This window comes from Rhineura floridana, chromosome 3 (assembly GCF_030035675.1).
Source record: "Rhineura floridana isolate rRhiFlo1 chromosome 3, rRhiFlo1.hap2, whole genome shotgun sequence".
NCBI classification, from domain to species: Eukaryota; Metazoa; Chordata; class Lepidosauria; order Squamata; family Rhineuridae; genus Rhineura; species Rhineura floridana.
Genome location: NC_084482.1, coordinates 29733940 through 29756675, shown reverse-complemented (window position 1 = coordinate 29756675; position 22736 = coordinate 29733940). Strand labels below are relative to the sequence as shown.

General features: G+C 43.7%; 1 long non-coding RNA gene across 1 annotated transcript; it reads left to right on the top strand.

Moving 5' to 3' along the window:
- Positions 1-953: 953 nt before the first annotated feature.
- Positions 954-21514, top strand: LOC133379586 (uncharacterized). Its single transcript, XR_009761217.1, has 3 exons — positions 954-1149; positions 7815-7926; positions 17418-21514. It is a non-coding gene; the product is annotated as an uncharacterized LOC133379586 (long non-coding RNA).
- The last annotated feature ends 1222 nt before the right edge of the window (positions 21515-22736 follow it).

The following is a 22736-nucleotide window of genomic DNA, read 5'->3' as shown; positions in this document are numbered from 1 at the left end:
TTAAGAAATTTAATGTTGAAGTCTATTATAACATTGGGCATGCTCAGTAAGAGCCAACAGTGTTCTAAAAGCCAGAATCACAGCTGTTTGGCTTGGCTAATCGGGGCCACACCCAGGCCAGACTTTTATTTCATTTTAGACAGTTGTGGCTTCCCCAAAGAATTCTGGGAAGTGTAGTTTGTGACGGGTGCTGAGAGCTCCAGTGGCCAAAGGGGTTTAATAGTCAGCCCCTCTTCTGGACATTGTAGCTCTGTGAGGGGAATAGGGCCTCTCCTAGCAACTTCCAGTACCCTTCACAAACTACACTTCCCATGATTCTTTGGGAGAAGCCATGACTGTCTAAAGTGAAATAAAGGCCTGGTGTGGATGTGGCCAGGGACAGCTTTGGTTTAAATTTGGGTGGGAGACTACATGTGCCTGCTGTAGAATAAAAAGGTAGAGGAAACCTGAGAAACATTGATACTGTTCACAATGTTTTCCTTTTGGAAAGAAAAAGGGCTTTCCCTCTGCCCAGTCTTCACCCACCCACCCAATCCCCTCTCCAATCCCCTCCCACAAGTCAGTTTCACCTACCCTAAGTATGATTGTACAGGAGTAAATCCCTCTTAACTCAAAAAGCATGCAAATGATCAAGCCTGCCCTCCCCTCCTCCTTCCTATCTCCTTCCTTTTGCCCCTTCCCTTTGCCCCTCCCCTCCTCCTTCCTTTGCCCATCCCCCTCCTGTCCCCTCCCCCTCCTCCCCCTCCATGGTCATTGTCGCCTATCCTAAGGATGATTGCACAGGAGTAAATCCCACTGAAAATAAACATGCAAATAATCAAACCTCCTCCCCTCTGCCCTCCTTTCCCTCCCCATCCCCCTGTGGTCAATTTCACCTATCCTGAGCATGATTGCAGGGGAGTAAATCCCATTGAACTCAAGCATGCAAATGATCTATCTATTCTCAGCGAATTTGCACAGGATCCCATTTCTTACCTCCCGGATTAAAAAGCAGAGAAATTCACTAATAGGCAAAAAAAACTTTAGAGTTTAAGAACATACCTATTGTTATGTGCCTTCAGGTGGATTACAACTCATGGCGACCCTATGAATCAGTGACCTTCAAGAGCATCTGTCATGAACCACCCTGTTCAGATCTTGTAAGTTCAGGTCTGTGCCTTCCTTTATGGAATCAGTCCACCTCTTGTTTGGCCTTCCTCTTTTTCTACTCCCTTCTGTTTTTCCCAGCATTATTGTCTTTTCTAGTGAATCATGTTTCCTCATGATGTGTCCAAAGTATGATAACCTCAGTTTCATCATTGTAGCTTCTAGTGATAGTTCTGGTTTAATTTGTTCTAACACCCAATTATTTGTCTTTTTCGTGGTCCATGGTATGCAGAAAGCTCTCCTCCAACATCACATTTCAAATGAGTTGATTTTTCTCTTATCCGCTTTTTTCACTGTCCAACTTTCACATCCATAGATAGAGATTGGGAGTACCCTGGTCTGAATCCTGACTTTAGTGTTCAGTGATACATCTTTATATTTGAGGACCTTTTCTAGTTCTCTCATAGCTGCCCTCCCCAGTCCCAGCCTTCTTCTGATTTCTTGACTATTGCCTCCAGTTTGGTTAATGACTGTGCCGAGATGTTGAAAATCCTTGAAAAGTTCAATGTCAAAGGCAAACATACCTATAGCCAACAGATATTTCTATCAAACTTTAAAAAGCAGGGAAGTTGTACAGCTATAGTGAATGCGCCGGGGGAACTGGAGACCTGAACTCTCTGAGATATTGTACTGCCCTACAAATTTATAAACATGCAAACACAATTTGGGTTGGTCTTTCACAATCTAATCCACTTCCTGTGTAACTTTGAAGAATTTGGTAACGTGCCACCAAGCATATGGTGAGTGGTGGCAATACCTGCAATCAGCCCAAATAACAGTAACAAGACATGTGCTGTGCTGATCTTGTTTTACCAGGGCTTGGAAAAGTTAATTTTTTGAACTACAACTCCCATCAGCCACAGCCAACATGGCCACTGGATTGGGCTGATGGGAGTTGTAGTTCAAAAAAGTAACTTTTCCAAGCTCTGGTTTTAGCAGGGAGGAAGCAACAATATTAAGACAATTGATATAGTTCAGATGGTCACTGTAAATATGTTTCATTTACTTTGCAATTTTAGTAACGTTTCCTATAGTAAATCTTTTTTTCCCCTTCTGTTTCTGTGAATATGTGAAGAACACCAAGACTTTGCAAAATTTACACTAAGAAAACATCCAAAAACGATTGTGGAATAATGGCACTAACTGTTCTGCAGAATAGTTTCCAGTGGACATGAGGAGTGTCTCAGTTTGCCCAAGATAAAACAGCGGGAGGTGAAATATATTCTAGCAAATTTATGGGTGTGCTCTATGTTATTATTTGACCATGCCCACCTTTGCTTAAGTGAAGCGGTTTAAGCATAGCAGGCCGAAAACATGCATCTTGGGCAGGCCAGTTTTGTTTTTTCCAACTGCTAGAGCCATTGCTTTATTAGCAACATTTTGTAATCAATCTGATTTTACATTAAACTGCAGTTTCAGATTCAACTGTTAATGCAACTGAAATAGAACATAACAAGGCTGTCTTTACCATCATATGACATTGACCAATAAAAAGGCTTTGTAATTAATAAAAATAAATTTGACACAGATTTCTAGGATAAATGAGAGAAATACAATTTTCTAGGTTACATTCTCTGTAGAAACAGTAATAACACAGGAAAGAAGCAAAGTAAGGAGAACACTGACAAACATACAAAACTAATTCTCCATCTTTGGAGATGGCAGGTGATGCCACCACTCACCATATGCTCAGAGGCACATGTTACCAAATTCTTCCAAGCTACATAGGAAGAAGTGGATTGGACTGTGAAAGATCAAATTGTGTTTGCATTTTTACAAATTTGTAGGGCAGTATAACAACTCTAAGAGAGGAGGTCAGGTGTCCTCCTCCCCTGGTGCATTCACTATAGCTGCCCAATTCCCCTGCTTTTTAAAGTTTGATAGAAATATGTGTTGGCTCTAGGTACATTCTTAAACTGCAAGGTTTTTTTCCCCCTATTAGTGAATAATGGTGAAGCCAATGGTGTGTCAACCTAGGCTTTGGTATACTACTGCCCTCTACTTGGAACAGTATTAAGTACACTTCTATGGTTAGGAATATTTTAAATGAGGCACCTTTTTATTTAAAAAAATCCTGAAATGCAGTCAACAAAATATCAAAAAGATCCACAGTATCCACCAAAGCAATCATAAAATTCAACAAGACAAACATTAGACAACTAGGAAACACAGTTGGGCGGTATCTTTATTGGGACCAGCAAAAAAAAAAAGGCTTTTGACTGCTCCAGGACTCTTCTTCATCCAGTAAGATGTAACAGAAAGCAGGGACTGGGAGCAAGGGGGCTATCCCCCCCCCAGTTCAGTCATAATCCCCTGATTTTTAGCTTTCTTAAAAAAAGCAAGTTTCTAGCATTTGAGAACCTAAGGTATGAGAGAAAATGTACAGCCACTATTATTTTTTGTAAGAAATTAACCTGTTCCCATGTGTTTTACTTCTCTCTCCTCCCCCCCTCCAAAAAAATTCCTGCAAATGCCCATGGCTCAGGGATGAGGAAAAAAAACATACTGAAGATGCAGTTAGGCCTTGCATATCTCCAGAAACTCACCAGAATACAGCAGCTTTTGCCAAAAGGCCAAAAAGGATGAAGCAGAGAACTGCCCAGTGAGAGGAGGATGCATAGCCTCTATATCACTCCAGTGAAGGCTAGCTCATTGTCCTTGAAATAGTGGGGGAACACTGAGCAGGGTCCTATATAAACGATTTGAACGTACAGGTAGAGTCATCCTTAATGTGTCCTGGACCCAGGTAATTTAGGGCTTTGAACCAAGCCTGGAAATCAATTGGAAGCCAGTGAAGATGTCTTAAATTTGGCACTATAGGTTTTACAAGTGGGCCCCTGCACCAAAATGTTGCACTGTGGAGTGTTTTATGTTCAGGGTTCTAGTCATTTTCTCCCCCCCCCCGCCCTGCAACAGTCAGTCACTGTTCCATGGTCACTGAGCATGCTCAGGCTCATTGTTGGGAGGCAGGCTTCCATTTCAGGTTTCTGCTCGAGTTTGTGATGGGTACACTTGTGCCAAATCACAACTCCGCTAAAATCTTTCATTTCTCCATTGATTACTATGGGCAGCCCAACCCTTACTTGTGTCACTGGCGCCATTTTCAAATTGCTTCTCAGTATGAACCAGGAATTGACCTAGCCAGACAACAATATGGTTTTTTTTACACTTTTGATATCCATGTGAAGTAAAGATAACTTAGGCTTATGTCTGTCTTTACTGCAAAGAATGGAATTACTATCCAAGGTCCCAAGCCTTACAAATCTGTTATTTCATTGGAAGACATCTTGCTAAACTGACAACAGCTTTGGCGGCTTGATGTGCAGGCTCTGGAGCGGCCCCAATCAAGCTGTGCATGGGAGAATTTACTAAGAAATTGTGAGAGACTGGCTTATCAGTCCCACAGATGTTTAAAACTCCAAAGTCCTGCTTTCATAACCTCCAGATCTGCAGTGAGAAGTAGGCAAGATAGGAGTGAGGTCTTCTGCTAGGTAACCAAACTTTAAAATTTAAACTGCCCGAAGGCCCAATACACATACTCCCTGGGTATGATCAAATATTGAGCCTGAGCTTACCCTTCTCTTATTTTTTTTTAAATAAAGATGCCTTACATAAACAACTTACTGTTTTATGGTTGCTTTTTACATTACGTACTACTACTATTTTCATTTGTTGGTCACCTCATGATCAAGGCAACTTACAGCAGATCATCACATCATAGGAAGGCAGCTGAACTATGTTAGTTACAGATTTGATTATCTTCATGCATGGCATTTAGGACTCAAAGGCTATATCCACACCAAACATTTAAAGCATATGACTTCCCCCAAAGAATCCTGGGAACTGTAGTTTGTTAAGGGTGCTGGGAATTGTAGCTCTGCAAGGATAAACTACATTTCCCAGGAATCATTTTTGGGGGGCGGGAGCCATATGCTTTGAATGTATGGTGCATACACAGCCTTAGGGTGTAGTCTTAAACTAAGGAAGAAGAGTACTGAAGGTAGTTTAACTGCCCATATCTTAAACCCCAATGGTCTTTTGCAGTCAATATGGTGACACAGTGTTGCTTTTCAAGAACCAAAGGAAGAGCATTCATTATTCCAGGAGATCTCTTGTCAATGTGTAAAAACTCAATGGGTTGTTTTTGTACCTGACTCATGTGGATTGGGGGAAACAGTCTACTCCTGTTGATTTGTCCATGTGTGTGTGGATAAATGGGGGAAGGTAAATCCCCATGTGACAAAGTTGTTGGTAGCAGTGGATCTTCAGGCCCCACTTGGGCATTGCTTGGATAGACTCATGGCGGCAGCCAGCCAGAGTGGGGGTCATTCTCTGCTTGTGGTGCCACATGGTAGCCGTTTTGTAAATTGCCATTCCCCCCACTGCAGCCATTTTGTGACTGGTGCCCATAGGCCCAAAAAGGTTGGTAGCTAGAACCCAGGGCCATCCAATGAAGCTGGATCTTGGAAGATTCATGACAGACAAACAGCACATAGTGAGATTAGGGAATTTACTCCCACAAGATGAAGTTATGGCCAACAACTTGGATGGCTTTAAAAGCAAATTAACAACTTTATGGAAGATGAAAATGATCAATAGCTATGTTCTCCCTCTTCTATCAGAGGCAACGTGCCTCTGAATACCAATAGCAGGGACTCACAAGTACAAAGAGTGCTGTTACATTCAGATTCTGCTTGTGGGCTTCTCATGGACATCTGGTTGGCCACTGTGAAAGCAGGATGCTGGACTAGGTTGGGCCTTTGGCCTGATGCAGCAAGGCTCATTATCACAGTCTTATGACTATAGTACTAAACCTGTCTTTGCCTTTTTTTAAAGTTGCAAAAGCATTTTAGCAATTATTAAAAGGCTAATCAAAGAAACAAAACAGGATTCTAAAAGGGCACCTACTGCAAATGTTATGTTTACTGAGCTGTGATGTTTCTTTTCCCCGTACGCCACTGTCCACAAAAAAACCACACCCATTTTTTAAAATGATGGAACAGTAATGCTAAAGGCATCTACATCTGTGAATGCTGCACAATTCTTCTGGAAAAAAAGACTTTCTGCAGTCTGAGAAAAGACAGGCGGCACAAGGAAATTATAGAATGACTGTGATTTTATGACAGTGTTGTATGGATGGCCTATACAAAGTAAGAGGATGAAGTATTAGCAATTCCACTTTAAACACCTACTGTGGATGTCACTACTCTGACCCCAGCTGTAACTCTCCAGCTTAAATCTCCACAACATTCCATTCACAAAGGCAACCAGCAACTGAGTGGGAAATCCCTGGGCAAGATTTCCAGGCTCTGCTTCAGCTGCTGTATTTGACAGGTCTCTTTGTTGTTTAAGTTTCCTTTTATTTCGGCTAGGAGTTTTGTTGCCATTTCCTCCATGCTGCTTTAATTATGCCAGTTATCTTTCTTTCCAAATAAATACTGTCCCATTCCTGAAACCAGTGTTCCTCTAATCCTCCCCACTTCCAAGTGGTTTAAACAGGAGTAGGGAACCTGTGCCCCCCCCTAATGTTGTTGAACTCTAACCTCCATCAGCCCCAGCCAGCATGGCCAATGGTCAGGGATGATGGTAGTTGCAATCCAGCAGTATCTAGAGGGCCACAGTTTCTCCATCCCTGGGTTTAAAGTTCCCAGGGTGGAACTAACATTTGGTTTCCTTCAGATGAGAGACCACTGAAGACTTACAAATTTGCAATATAAGATGCTAATATAAATCCAAGAATAAGTGGAGACTGACAGGCACCAGTATAAGGCAGCTGATCTGCTACTCTACTCAGACCCACCCCCAAAGAGAGAGAGAGAGACCATCCCAGGGTGTTTCACCTTTAGCTGACTGACTGACAGCTCGTGCTGTTTCTCTCTTCTAATTAAAAACTTCTGTCCTCATACGTAATCTCCCAAACACTCATCTCAGGCCTCACCCTTGCAGGTAAATTGCTCATTCAAAACAGTGGGAGACATGGATTTGACAAATGTTATTTTCTGACTCTCAGCCAGAATCAGACCAACAAATCACGGCAGCATTTTCAAATAAAGGACTCCTCAGATCAAACTCACATTATAGATTCAGTCCAATGCGCTCTTTTCCATGAGCAGGACCCACTGAATGCAATGGGATGGATTTCTGAGTAAACATATGCAGCAGTGGTTCTCGAATACTGGGGCAGGATTCACCAGTGGGTTTGGGCCACTTTCAGGTGGGCCTCAATGCCACAGCCTGCCCAGTGCCTCCTCGCCTGCCTTGCTCGCCTCCTAGGTGTGTCAGAGGAGACCTTTGGTGGGACCAATGTGTGGAATAAAATTTTTACAGGCCTCAATCTTTGGTCAGAGCTTGCAGGCAGAAAGGGAGTGATGGACAGAATGACACTAAAATATGCTGCAAAGGATGTGTTGCAAGAGATGTCATAGAATGTTCTGGGGGGGAAACTGCTGATGTTCAAAACCTTAGATAAGCATGTGTGCATAGCGCTGATGAAAGCAGCTTTCTGTGTGCCTTTGAAAATTTGCTCTAAGAATGTGCTGGAACTGATTGAGACGGAGAACTTTGGGGCTTATGCCTGACTGAATTTCCTTTCCAAGCAGCTGCTTGCTTGTATGCTTTGTTGACTTTTAATAAAAGTGCCTCTAACGGATCTTATTCAAACACAACAGGAAGTTCTGTTTTCTCCCATAATTCATGGTGCCATGACTCAGATAGCCAAGTTCACTAGAGAACAATCAGTCTGGACCATCCACCACTGACTTCCCAGCGCCACCCCTAGAGGTAAGAGACGTTTCGACTGGGGATTGCCAGTGGGGGATTTACCCGTGCTGCCTGGCCATCTCTTGTTCGGGACTGCACTATCTGACCTTTTTGCTGCCAAGATCTGTTAGACTCACCTTTAGGAATGGGTGAGAATTTTGATACAGTTCATATTTTAAGCAGAATTTATCAAATCCGCACATTCCGAATCAGTATGAGAACCAAAACCCAGCCATTCTTAGAAATTCGCACTTACTAGAATTTTGTGATGCAGTTTGCCAATTAAACAATATTTTACAAAAATTCATATATGAGGGGAAAGTGTGCATAAAAATTAATATATGAGTGAAAATAACATGCAAAGATGCATTAGATAACAAGAAATTGCTTGCAAAAATGTGTACCTTTGTTAAAACTGCTTACAAAAATGTGCTTATTAGGAGAAATTCGCACTAAAATGTTTGAGAATTTTCATGAGGATTTTTTTTTAAATGCCAATTGCTGCAGAAATGGGGAGAACTGAATTTAAGATTGGAAAAATGAGAAACTGAGAGAACCGAAATGGACAGAACTTTCCATCCCTACTCACTATGTAAATAGATAGTGGGGGGGGGAAGAGAAAAGTGTACATGTGGTTGAAGCATTCCCTGGGGGGAGACAGATTGAAAGTGGTGTTAGCAAATGGACCCTTGTTATGAATTGAGCGAATGAGCGGTGTGCTCTAGCATGAATTGAGCACAACCACTGACCCAGGAACCTTGTGGCTCAGTGGGTGTGATTGAACTTAGCCTGCCCTGCTCCCCTACTCTTGTTGTGACTTGAGTGAGTAGTTCTGTGCTCTTGCGTGTATTGAGTGCTCTCCTGAGGTGAAGTCCAATCCATGTGCAGCCAAAGGGTGTTTGGTAGGATCAAACCAAAAAGGGGGTTGGCTGAATGAGTTTCCCTCCCCGTTCCCAAGTGTTTCACCAGTTTATGAGCCAGATCTAACTGTGAGAAAATGCATATCATGCCGCCATCACACAGTCTGGCCTCCAGGCATTAGGTGGGCGTTGTCATACCGTAGCAGACCCCATGACCAGACTGGACTTCCAAAATAAGTTTCTCCTGAGTGAAAGAAACAAACCAGTATAAGCTTCTCCTATATGAAACTGGGCAGAAGTAAGAAGTGGTGTACCACAGGGCTCAGTCCTGGGCCCAGTGCTCTTCAACATTTTTATTAACTACTTGGATGAGGAGGTACACAACATGCTTATCAAATCTGCAGATGATACAAAATTGGGGAGCATAGCTACCGTGGAAGATACAAACAAAATTCAAAGGGACCTTGATAGGCTGGAGCATAGGGCTGAAAACAGGATGAAAATCAACAGGAATAAATGCAAAGTTCTACACTTAGGAAAAAGAAACCAAATGCACAGTTATAAGATGGGGGATACTTGGCTCAGCAATGCGACATGTGAGAAGGATCTTGGAATTGTCGTTGATCACAAGCTGAATATGAGCTAACAGTGTGATGTGGCTGCAAAAAAGGCAAATGCTATATTACGCTGCATTAACAGAAATATAGTTTCCAAATTGTGTGAAGTATTGGTTCCCCTCTATTCAGCACTGGTTAGGCCTCATCTTGAATACTGCATCCAGTTCTGGTCTCTGCACTTCAAGAAGGATGCAGACAAACTGGAACGGGTTCAGAGGAGGGCAACAAGGATGATCAGGGGACTGGAAACCAAGCCCTATGAGGAGAGACTGCAAGAACTGGGCATGTTTAGCCTGGAGAAGAGAAGACTGAGGGGAGATATGATAGCTCTCTTCAAATACATGAAAGGTTGTCACATAGAGGAGGGCCGGGATCTCTTCTCGATCGTCTCAGAGTGAAGGACATGGAATAACAGGCTCAAGTTGCAGGAAGCCAGATTTCAGGAAAAACTTCCTAACTGAGTTAGAGCCATACGACAATGGACCTAGAGAGGTAGTGGGCTCTCCGACACTGGAGGCATTCAAGAGGCAGTTGGACAGCCATCTGTCGGGAATGCTTTGATTTGGATTCCTGCATTGAGCAGGGGGTTGGACTTGATGGCCTTATAGGCCCCTTCCAACTCTACTATTCTATGATTCTATGAAAGACCCATGTGAAAATGAATAAGAAAATGGGGGGTGGAGGATCCAAGAAAGATGTACCGACCCTGCCAAAAAGAACACCAGCTTTTTACGTGTACAACAATTATGGCCATCGAAGTTAAAGATTTTTGGAAGAATGGAATCTGTATACTAAAGACAGCCCTGACTTCCAGTTTCCCCGGTGGGAACTTTTGACTTATTTATTTATTTATTTAATTTATATCCCGCCCTTCCTCCCAGCAGGAGCCCAGGGCGGCAAACAAAGCACTAAAACACTTTAAAACATCATAAAAACAGATCCTAAAACACATTAAAACAAAACAGCATTAAAAACATTTTTTAAAAACAACTTTAAAAAAGGGTTAAAAACATTATTAAAAGAACATAAGAAACCATTCTGGCACAAATGCAGACTGGGATAGGTCTCAATTTAAAAGGCTTGTTGAAAGAGGAAAGTCTTCAAAAGGAGCTGAAAAGATAGCAAATAAAATAAAATAAAAGAAAATAAAACAGCCGATATCATCATGACGTTGTATAAATCTATGGTGCGGCCGCATTTGGAATACTGTGTACAGTTCTGGTCGCCTCATCTCAAAAAGGATATTCTAGAGTTGGAAAAGGTTCAGAAGAGGGCAACCAGAATGATCAAGGGGATGGAGCGACTCTCTTACGAGGAAAGGTTGCAGCATTTGGGGCTTTTTAGTTTAGAGAAAAGGCGGGTCAGAGGAGACATGATAGAAGTGTATAAAATTATGCATGGCATTGAGAAAGTGGATAGAGAAAAGTTCTTCTCCCTCTCTCATAATACTAGAACTCGTGGACATTCAAAGAAGCTGAATGTTGGAAGATTCAGGACAGACAAAAGGAAGTACTTCTTTACTCAGCGCATAGTTAAACTATGGAATTTGCTCCCACAAGATGCAGTAATGGCCACCAGCTTGGATGGCTTTAAAAGAAGATTAGACAAATTCATGGAGGACAGAGCTATCAATGGCTACTAGCTGTGATGGCTGTGCTCTGCCACCCTAGTCAGAGGCAGCATGCTTCTGAAAACCAGTTGCTGGAAGCCTCAGGAGGGGAGAGTGTTCTTGCACTCGGGTCCTGCTTGCGGGCTTCCCCCAGGCACCTGGTTGGCCACTGTGAGAACAGGATGCTGGACTAGATGGGCCACTGGCCTGATCCAGCAGGCTCTTCTTATGTTCTTATGTTCTTATGTAGATGGTGCCTGCCTAATATTCAAAGGGAGGGAATTCTGCAGGGTAGGTGCTGCCACACTAAAGGTCCATTTCGTATATTGTGCAGAACGAACCTCCAGATAAGATGGTATCTGAAGGAGGTCCTCACCTGCAGAGCACAGTGATCGACTGGGCATATAAGGGGTAAGACAATCTTTCAGGTATCCTGGTCCCAAGCTGTATAGGGCTTTGTACACAAAAACTAGAACCTTGAACTTGGCCCAGTAGCAAATGGGCAGCCAGTGCAATTCTTTCAGCAACAGGGTGACATTTTGGCGATACCCTGCTCCAGTGAGCAGTCTTGCCACTGCATTTTGCACCAGCTGCAGCTTCCGGACCAAACTCAAGGGCAGCCCCACATAGAACGCATTACAGTAATCCAGCCTGGAGGTTACCAGTGCGTGAACAACAGTGGTCAGGCTATCCCGGTCCAGAAACGGCCGCAGCTGTCTCACCAGCCAAAGCTGGTAAAAGGCACTCCTAGCCACTGAGGTCACCTGGGCCTCTAGCAACAAAGATGGATCCAGGAGCATGCCCAGGCTATGGACCTGCGCTTTCAGAGGGAGTACGACCCCGTCCAAAGCAGGCAACTGACCAATTATCCTAACTCGGGAACCACCAACCCACAGCACCTCCGTCTTGCTAGGATTCATACTCAGTTTATTGGCCCTCATCCAGCCCACCACCGAGTCCAAGCAGCGGTCCAGGGCTTGCATGGCCTCTCCCAATTCAGATGTTACGGGGAAATAGAGCTGGGTATCATCAGCATACTGCTGACACCTCGCCCCAAAGCTCCTGATGACTGCTCCCAAGGGCTTCATATAGATGTTAAACAGCATGGGGGACAAGATGGTACCCTGCGGCACCCCACAGCACAGCTGCCATGGGGCCGAAAGACAGTCACCCAATGCTATTCTCTGAGAACGACCCTGGAGATAGGATCAGAACCACTGTTAAACAGTGCCTCCAATACCCAGCTCACCAAGTCGGCCCATGGTCAATGGTATCAAAAGCCGCTGAGAGATCAAGTAAGAACAACAGGGTCGCACTCCCCCTGTCCTTCTCCCGATAAAGGTCATCCATCAGGGCGACCAAGGCCGATTCAGTCCCATAACCAGGCCTGAATCCAGACTGGGATGGATCAAGATAATCTGTTTCATCCAAGAGTACTTGCAGTTGCTGCGCCACAACCCTCTCAATCACCTTCCCTAAGAAGGGAGTATTTGCAACCGGTCTGTACTTGTCACAAACCAGTGGGTCCAGGGTGGCCTTTTTCAGGAGTGGTCGGATCATCGCCTCTTTCAAGGTGGCTGGAACCACTGCCTCTCACAATGATGCATTGACCACACCCTGGATCCACTCGGTCAGATGCCCTCGGCAAGCTTTAATAAGCCAAGAAGGGCAAGGGTGAGAGGACACGTTGCTGGCTGCATCATCGCAAGCACCTTGTCCACGTCATCAGGCCGCGTCAACTGAAACCGTTCCCAAGAAGTTGCAGCAGACGTTGCACTGGACACCTCATTGGGGACTACAGTAGGTGTGGATGGGGCATCACGACCGCTACGGAGGCGAGCAACTTTACCCTGAAAGTGCCTTGCAAACAATTCACAGTGGGCCTCTGAAGGGTCTAAGACTCCATTTCCTGGAGTTGATGTCAACAGACCCCTGACAATATGGAAAAGCTGCACCAGATGGCTACTTGAGGATGCGATGGAGGCAGAGAAGTGGGCCTTCTTCGCCGCCCTCACCACCACACAGTAGGCACGGTTATGATGTTTTACTCGTGCCCGATCAGCCTCACAGCATGTCTTTCGCCACTTGCACTCTAGCCATCATCCAGCCTGTTTAATTGCCCCAAGCTCACTGGTATACCAAGGTGCAAACAGGGCTCCACAATGCCGGAGAGGGCGCTCAGGGGCAACTGTGTCGAGAGCCCGATGCGTCTCGCTGTTCCACAGCATGACAAGGGCTTCAACAGGGTCACCTGCTCTATCTACTGGGAACTCCCCCAGGGCATTCAGGAATCCAGTGGATTCCATTAGGCTCCGGGGGCAGACCATTTTAATCTGTCCACCACCCCTGCAGGGAAGGATCGGAGCCTAAACTTCACCAGGAAGTGATCTGACCATGACAATGGGGTTACATCCACCCCCACTATCTCCAGACCACCCCTTCCTCCATCTGGAGCAAAAACCAAGTCAAGGGTGTGCTCTGCCCTATGTGTTGGGCCAGTAACAAGTTGAGACAGCCCCATGGTCGTCATGGAGGCCATGAAGTCCCGAGCTGAAACACTGGAGGCATCTTCAGCATGGACATTGAAATCACCCAGCACTACCGTTCTGGGCTCCTCCAATGCCACAGCCTAGATGACCTCCACCAGCTCGGTCGGAGAAGCTGCCAGGCAGCAGGGTGGACGGTACACCAGCAGCAACCCTAGTTTACTGTCTCCTCAGCCCAACACCAGGGGCAGGCCCCCACAGCCACCTCCAAGACAGAGTGGTTTCCTGGTGACAGAGATGGAAGTTCTGCAGACCACAGCAACTCCTCCCCCCCCGTCCCTGCAGCCTGTGCTGGTGCTGCAGCGAGTATCCAGGTGGGCAAAGCTGGGTCAGATCAACTCCTCCAAGCTCACCCACCCAGGTCTCGGTAATACACACCAAATCGGCACCTTCATCCACAATCAAGTCGTGGATCAGAGTGGTCTTATTATGTACCGATCTGGCGTTAAACAACAACACACACAGGCCAGTGGGCACAGCAGATGAGCAACGAGGAACCAATCCATGAGGGGAGTGGCATCAAGGAACAAGGCGCAGATAGCCTTGCCTTCGCCTTCTCGGGTAATTCACCACCTCCCCATGGCTATATTTCCCTCTGCCCATAATCACTGAAATTGGGGTGGCATCACCCATGTTCCTCTGTACTAAGACTCCTCCTAAACACCTAATATGGGCCCAACACAAGCCCACCAACAAAGCCTGCCAGAGCGAATTATCCCAGTAGGCCTCTGCGAGGATTGGGAACAGTCACACCCATTCAAACTTTTTCACACAGGGCCCATCTACTCCCCCTCCTGCCTCACACCCAGGGAGGGCCAGCCTTCTGCCAGTTACAGACTCTCACTCTGAAGGCATCTGGTGACTTTCTCCTCTCATTCAGATCACTGCACGGGCTCCCAACCTGTGCAGGAACTACACATGCACCACACGCTCTCCCCACCACCAATCTCCTCTAGACTGGTTTAACAGAAAACAAATTTAAAAAGCAACAAGAAAAAGTAATAGAAGGGGGTAGCGCCTGCGCCCTCAGGACTCCCTAAGTGGCTCCCCGAGGGCAACTGGGCTTTTATGCCTCCTGGCCCAGCCAGCAGCTGTTGCAAGAGGCTGCGAGATTAACTGCTGCCTCTCTCTGGAACAAGGGCCAGGCAGAGGGTCCCAGTCCTTGCAGCACTTACCAGGGACTTCAGCTGTCTGGACAGACAGCAGCCCAAAGGAGCTAGTAGCAGGCACTCAGATGCCAGATACTCACTCCCAGGGCAGGTTTTCCTCAGTCCCCTCATGCTGCAGTTGTTCACCTCCGTGGAGCTCTAGAATCCAGAGGCAGTAAAACACCACAGATTCAACGAGAACGTATATTTTATTTATATGAAGAAATGTCAAAACGGCACCAAAAATCTCAAACCAGGAGTCTGAAGGGCTCCAATGAGAAATTAACCCAACTAAAAGAACTAAAGGAAAAAATGTGCTTCATCCCAGGCATGCCTTCCAACCCTCCTAAGGTACCTTGTATCCCCAATTGAAGCCTAAGGAATCTATAGATTTTTCACTAGTATTTTCCCCTTAAATGTATTGCAAATTGTATTTTTGACAAAATTTGTTAACAAAAAGTGTATTTGGTACAAAGGGAAGACTGTTTTTGCACCCCCCCACTTGAAATTGAAATGAAGTGTTGCCTAAATAATGCTATGAGAAAGTTTTTTCTGCTGTCTGACTTGGGAACAAAACGTATCTTTTCCTAGGAATGTAGCTGAAGATGAGAGCATGTGTAAAAGTGGATAGTTAGAGATCACGGAACTATGTTAAAACATTCCTGGGTATTTGCCGAGGCATCAGTTGGAAAGCCCCATGTGCAAGGGGCTACAAATGGTTGGGATACAGTTGTCCGGGGGCTTCTCCATTCAAACCCTCCGGACACGGTGGAATCATCGGAGGCCCGCTGTAATCAGTTTGCCGATCACTTCCAGAATAAGATCTCATGTATCCGCCAGGACCTAGACTCTCAAGTTATAGTAGTAGATCCTAGTGAGATGTCCGGAGCACAGTCTTGTCCTGTTTTGTTGGATGAGCTTCAGTTGGTTCAACTCGAGGACGTGGACAAGGTGCTTGGACAGGTACGTGCAACCACTTCGGTACTGGATCCTTGCCCCTCCTGGCTGATAAAAACTAGTAGGAATGGAACAGGTAGCTGGGCCAAGGAAGTGATAAATGCCTCTTTACGAGAGGGAGTGGTCCCGGGCTGTCTGAAAGAGGCAGTGGTGAGACCACTCCTGAAAAAGCCTTCCTTGGACCCAGACAATTTTAACAGCTACAGGCCAGTGGCGAATGTTCCATTCCTGGGCAAGGTCTTGGAACGGGTGGTTGCTGGCCAGCTCCAGGCGCTATTGGATGAAACTGATTATCTAGATCCATTTCAATCGGGTTTTAGGCCCGGTTTTGGCACTGAGACAGCCTTGGTCGCCCTGTACGATGACCTATGTCGGGAAAGAGACAGAGGGAGTGTAACTCTGTTGATTCTCCTTGATCTCTCAGCGGCTTTTGATACCATCGACCATGGTATCCTTCTGGAGAGGCTCGCGGAGTTGGGAGTTGGAGGCACTGCTTGGCAGTGGTTCCGCTCCTACTTGGCGGGTCGTCTCCAGAAGGTAGTGCTTGGGGAACATTGCTCGACACCGCGGGCTCTCCAATATGGGGTCCCGCAGGGGTCAGTTTTGTCCCCCCTGCTTTTTAATATCTACATGAAGCCGTTGGGAGAGGTCATCAGGAGTTTTGGAGTGCGTTGTCATCAGTATGCTGATGACACGCAGCTCTACTTCTCCTTTTCATCTTCTTCAGGTGAGGCTGTCGATTTGCTGAACCGTTGCCTGGCCTCGACAATGGACTGGATGAGAGTTAACAAACTGAAGCTCAATCCAGACAAGACTGAGATGCTGTTGGTGGACGGGTTCTCTGATCGGATGGTGGATATATACCCTGTCCTGGACGGGGTTACACTCCCCCTAAAGGACCGGGTTCGTAGTCTGGGAGTCTTTTTAGACTCTTCCCTCTCACTTGAGGCTCAAGTAGCCTCGGTGGTTAGGAATGCGTTTTACCAACTTCGGTTGGTAGCCCAGCTACGTCCCTATTTGAGTAAAGAGGACCTTACATCAGTGGTACATGCTCTGGTAACCTCACGTTTGGATTACTGTAATGCGCTTTATGTAGGGCTACCTTTGAAGACAGTTCGGAAGCTACAACTAGTGCAAAATGCGGCGGCCAGATTGCTGACAAGGACCAAGCGGTCCGAGCATATAACACCTGTTCTGGCCAGCTTGCACTGGTTGCCAATATGTTTCCGGGCTAGATTCAAAGTGTTGGTATTAACCTATAAAGCCTTATACGGTGCGGGACCACGATACCTTGCGGAACGCCTCTTCCGATATGAACCGGCCCGTGCACTACGTTCTGCTACGAAGGCCCTCCTCCGGGTTCCAACTCACAGGGAGGCCCGGAGGGTGATGACAAGATCTAGGGCCTTCTCAGTGGTGGCCCCCGAACTATGGAACAGTCTCCCCGAGGAAGTACGCCTGGCGCCGACTCTGCTCTCCTTCCGGCGCCAGGTCAAAACCTTCCTATTCTCTGAAGCATTTTAAGTTACACTGATTTAATTTTAAAAATGTTTATTGTGTTGGATTGTTGCTTGTATTTTAGTATTGTTTGGTTATTTATTGTATTTTTATGCTGTTTTATGTTCACCGCCCAGAGAGCTATTGCTAGTCGGGCGGTATATAAATTTAATAAATAATAATAAATAATAAAAATAAGTAACAAAGAAGGTGTGAGGAGAAAGCTGGAAAGTTGGATTAGGAAATGTAACCATTTTTCTTCTTATCTTACTTTGTAGGTAACAAAGGTTTGGAACAGTTAAGAAATGTTTGTTGGCAAACAGATTAACTAAAGTGACAGCAAGAGAATGTGTTAATTCCAACAGCTCAATTCCCTCTTCTTCCACTCTCTGGAGCAGACTTGAAATCAGTAAATAATTGCAAAGCAAGCTTCAAGGCTGGGCAAATGGGGAGCGTCATCCACCAGCTACCCCTCCTTTCCCCAGCTCACTTTTAAAACAGCATGGTTGTATTTCTATTTTTAATTGGCTCTAAATAACGTATGGGTATACAAATTGGATAAATTTTAAAGTTTGCATTGGGCTCGTCTTTGACTACAAGCGCACCTGATGCTGGCACCATGATATGGGAATTCCAGAGCAACTTTTCATGTGCAGCACTCTGTGCATGATATCTGATATCTGAATCTGATATCGGAAGAAGAAGAGGAAAGCAGCAGCCAACATAAAGAGGGAGAATGGCAAAGAAAATGATCAGGAAAAGCAACTCGCAAACGACTTAATGCAGTGGAAGAGAGAGAAAATTAGCAAGAAATAGCAGGCACGTTACAAAATGCATAGGAGGCATCCCAATTAATCTTACAAACTCATTCTTTACCGCAAGAAGAGTACTCATTTTAAGAAACGACAACAAGTTTTGTGGTATTAATTATATGCGAACAAGTATGTGTATACGCAGGAGTGTATAATCTATGATTGTATGTGAACATACATGTGTGTATTTATGAGCTGGCAGAATGGGGAGGAATTATATATTGGGGACATGGTTCCCAATGGTTCTTTCTCTTTTTACTCCCTGAATTTCAGGGAGAAGTCTCTGGGGGGAAGTAAAAGGTAGTGAGAAATGTTATTGTTAAAGTTTTATGAATTAAATTGTAATATTATATACGTTAAAGGTTCTCCCCTGCAGGAGATAGTGTGATAACACACTGGGTAAAAGCCAGAGTCTCACACCTGTTGGTGTGGGTGCAGTCTCAGCAGATTTACTGGACTGCATCAGGCAGATCCCACATTATTTAGTAGGTAATTGTTTTATTTATTTATTTATTATTTGATTTATATCCCGCCCTTCCTCCCAGCAGGAGCCCAGGGCGGTTATGGTAAAGGTTGAAAGGAGAAAAGTTGGGGAGGAAGGGGAGTTAGAGGCAATGGCGATATTTCAAGGTAAAGAGAATTTATTATATTTTAGTTTGGGTATTCATAAAGCAATAGTTGTCAAAATTCTTAAATGGCTTAAAAATAGTACCTTTAAATGTAAAAGGTTTGGGAAGTGTAATAAAAAGAAAGAGAATAACTTCCTATATTAGAAAAATGCACCCCATGGTGACTCTCTTACAGGAGGTACATACAATTAAAAATAGAGAGTCTTTGCTCAATCATAGATACTTTGGGGAGAAATATGTAGCACCAGGCACTTCAAAAGCAAGAGGAGTGGCTATAATCTTTAAAGCAAATTTCCCCTTTATTGTAGAAAAGGTTTGGAAAACCCAGGAGGTAATTTCCTCTTCAAAAAGAGATTGTTTAATGGTACAGAATATTATACAATTGGCACAATTTATGCACCTAATAAAGGACAAATTAAATTCTTATCCACCTGCTTTAAAAAACTTAATTTCAAAAAGGACAATTGATAATAGGTGGTGATTTCAACATCAGTCTTAGAGACATGATCAAAAGGGAAAGAAAGTATCTCAGAAAAAATGTGATAAACAACTCTCTCCCTGATGAGGTACGCCTTGCGCCAACATTGCTGTCCTTCCGGCGCCAGGTAAAACCCTTTTTGTTCTCCCAGGCATTTTAACATTTTAACATTGTTTTACATCTATTTTAACACCTACATTTACACTTACGATCTTAATATTTTAGTAATTTTAATTACTTAACATCTTAACATCTTAATACTTTTAACTGATTTAATATGCTTTTAATATTTTCAGGCTTGTGTTGTAGTTGTTTATATATTTAATTATGTTTTGCTACTTTTGGTGTATTGTTTTTAAGTTGTTTGATATATGTTTTTAACTGTATATTGGATGTTTTATGTTGTGCACCGCCCAGAGAGCTTCGGCTATGGGGCGGTATAGAAATATAATAAATAAATAAATAAATAAATAAAAATGTGCAGCCATCCTTAAAAGGTTAATTTAAAAGACACATTGGCTGAATTACACCCATAGGATAACAGCTTCACCTTTTTCTCAACAACCTCTCAATCTCACTCCAGGTTAGACAGCATCCTTGTCACAGCAGATTAACACCCATCTTTAATTAATGTAGAAATAGGAACAATAAGAATTGCAGATCATGGCCCAGTCTCTATAACTATGGATAGTATGCAATTTGAGACCCTTTGATTGGAAACTGAGCCCCATATTACTCACTATGCCAACGAGTAGAGAAGGGATTCAAATGCTTTAAATAATTACTTCAAAGAAAATGACACTCCAGGAATGCCAATTAGAATGCAATGGGAAGCTATGAAAGCAGTAACAAGGGGAATTTGCATAAAGGGATTACATGAAATCAAAACCAGACATAATTTGCAAATTAATAAATTAAATAATGAGATTAAAAATTTATTTCAAAGATATGGAAAATCAGGCTCTAAACAAATTTATAAACAATTAAAAAGAAAGCACAAAGAATTAGACCTTTTGGAATTTAATAAAATTATGGTTAACATGCTATATACTCAACAAAGATTCTGTGAGTTTGGGAGCAGGGGATCATGATTATTGGCAAATAGGATTAAGCAAAAACATAGAAAATGCATGATAACTACAGTACAAAAGAAGGATGGTTCAATAACCTGTTCACCAACAGAAATTGGAGAAACATTTGCTGCTTTTTAAAAGAACCTATATCAGGCAGTTGGACTTGATGGCCTTATAGGCCCCTTCTAACTCTACTATTCTATGAAAGCAGTGGTGTAGACATTATTATTATTGCATTTATATCCCACTTTTTCTCCAAGGAGCTCAAAGTAGCATACATGGTTCTCCCCCTCATAATTTAATCCCCACAACAACTCTGTGAGTTAGGTTAGGCTAACTGACAGATTCCTATAGACCCATAGCATTGCTGAACATAGATTACAAAATATTTACCTCAATTATAGCTAACAGATTGAATCATATAATTCAATGATTGATCCATTCGGACCAAACTGGATTCGTACCAGATAGACAAACTGCTGATCCCATCAGAAGAATTCTAAATTTAATCAACTATTGTAAAACTAATCAACTCCCTTTAGCCTTCCTTTGTTTAGATATTTTCAAAGCATTTGATTATGTACACTGGCCCTTTTTAATTTCAGTAGCACAAGCAATGAATTTATAACACTCCTACAGAAAATTTACTCCCCAACAACTGCAACCATCAAAATCAACGCATTAGACTCACCTTATATTGACATAAACCGAGGTACCAAACAAAGATGTCTGCTGTCACCTCTTCTACTCCTCCTGGCATTAGAACCGATGGCACAGCATCTAAGGAATAATAAAAAAATAAAGGGAGTTAGAATTGGAACTGCAACACACTTACTTAGTATGTATGCAGATGATACAGCCCTATTTAGTACAAATCCACTAGAAGCTGCTCCCAATATTTAGGGTGCTTTGGAAACATTTGCAAATGCCTCCGGACTTCTGGTGAATCTTAAAAAATCCGAGGCACTATGTTTTCACATGCCCCCTGCAGTCCAGAGATAATTCCCATCTGTTCTAGGGATACCTTTATGTCCAAGACAGTTGAGATAGGCATACAAATACATAAACATTTGAACAGATTATTTTTAGCTAATTACAGACCCTTATGGTACACCATAAAGGCTGATATGAATAGGTGGACTGTGATGTTCCTGCTTATAGTGTAAATATGGAAAGTGCTGTTTATATAGAAGACATATGGTAAGTGGAGTGAAAGAGGAGGGGAGAGTACATGAGCAGTAGAATGCTGGATGATTGGCTGAGCGTTTGAATGGCTGGGAGTATAAATGGAAGAATGACAGTTGAATCTGGGTGGATGTTAGTAGGGTGGAGAAGAAGGTGTTTGGTGGTGGATGTTGGGAGTGTGGAGAAAGAGGTGTTTGAGGGGGGAGATCAGGAGTGTGGAGAAAGAGGGAGTTGGAGTTTTGATTAATAATAAGTCAAGTACAAAACAAGAATAGATGAAACCATATGCTTGTGAAACATTCTAAAACTAATCTTGTTATTTCTGATATTTAATAAATACTTATTTGGTTTACCAAAGGCCTGATCCTTGGCTGGGGGATATACATACCAGAAGGGAGGGCAAGGTAATTACCAAGGCTGAACAGAAACAGCATCTAATGGTGGCAGCGGTGCAGGGAGGAATAATAACAATTCAAGTATCCAGAGCAACCCAGAGTTGTATGCGTTATCTATAAAGATACAAGGGGGTTGGGAACAGCTTAAGCACGCAGTCACAAAAGTAACCAGCTAGAGAGAGACTCAGGCAAAGTCTCTGGGAGTATTGGTTATAGGATGTGACTGGTGGTGTTGCCTAGCAGGGGGATCTAGTGGGATCTGTGCTAGAGCGGAGTGAGAAACCATATAAAGGACGGTCCGGACTGGTGGTATCCCTGGTGGTGCCTAGTGAAAGGCAGTAACCACAAGCAGGTGGGAACCTGACAGGGAGAAACAGGGAAGGACGTCACATGTGGTGGCTGTAGCGGTGGGATTCGAACCCTAGAGAGTCCCTAAAAGTGGTGTGGCTAAAAGAAATAACAAATAAAGATTACTTGTGAGAGTGACTGGCAAAGAGTGTGTGGCAAAGTGCAAGTGAACTCCTAAAAACATGACTGAATATATAAAGATGAAAAGAGAGGAGCTGGTGGAGAAGTGCATAACATTCAATTTACCTCACGAGGGTAAAGGGGTAGATGAATTGCGAGTAGCATTGATAGCATTCGCATCTGTTCAACAAAAACAACCTGTCAGAGAAGAGAACCCAGAAGGGTACTCAAGCAATCCCGCTTATATAGAGTATTTGAGAGAGAAGTTAAAGTTGGAAACTGAGAGATTATGGAAGGTGTAGAGAAGGAAAAACAGCGGGAGTTGGAAATTGAGAGAATGAGAATGGATACTGAAAGGATGAGAATGGGGTTTGAGGAGAGGGAGAAGCAGCGAGCATTGGATGCTGAGATACAGGTGGAAAAGTTAAAATTTGAAAGAGAAGTTTCATTTTGATGAAACAAGAAAGGACAGAAATGAAACCAAAATAAAGGTTACACCAAAAGATTTTGCGGTGTTTGAACCTGGACAAGACCCACAGATTTACCTCAACACCTTC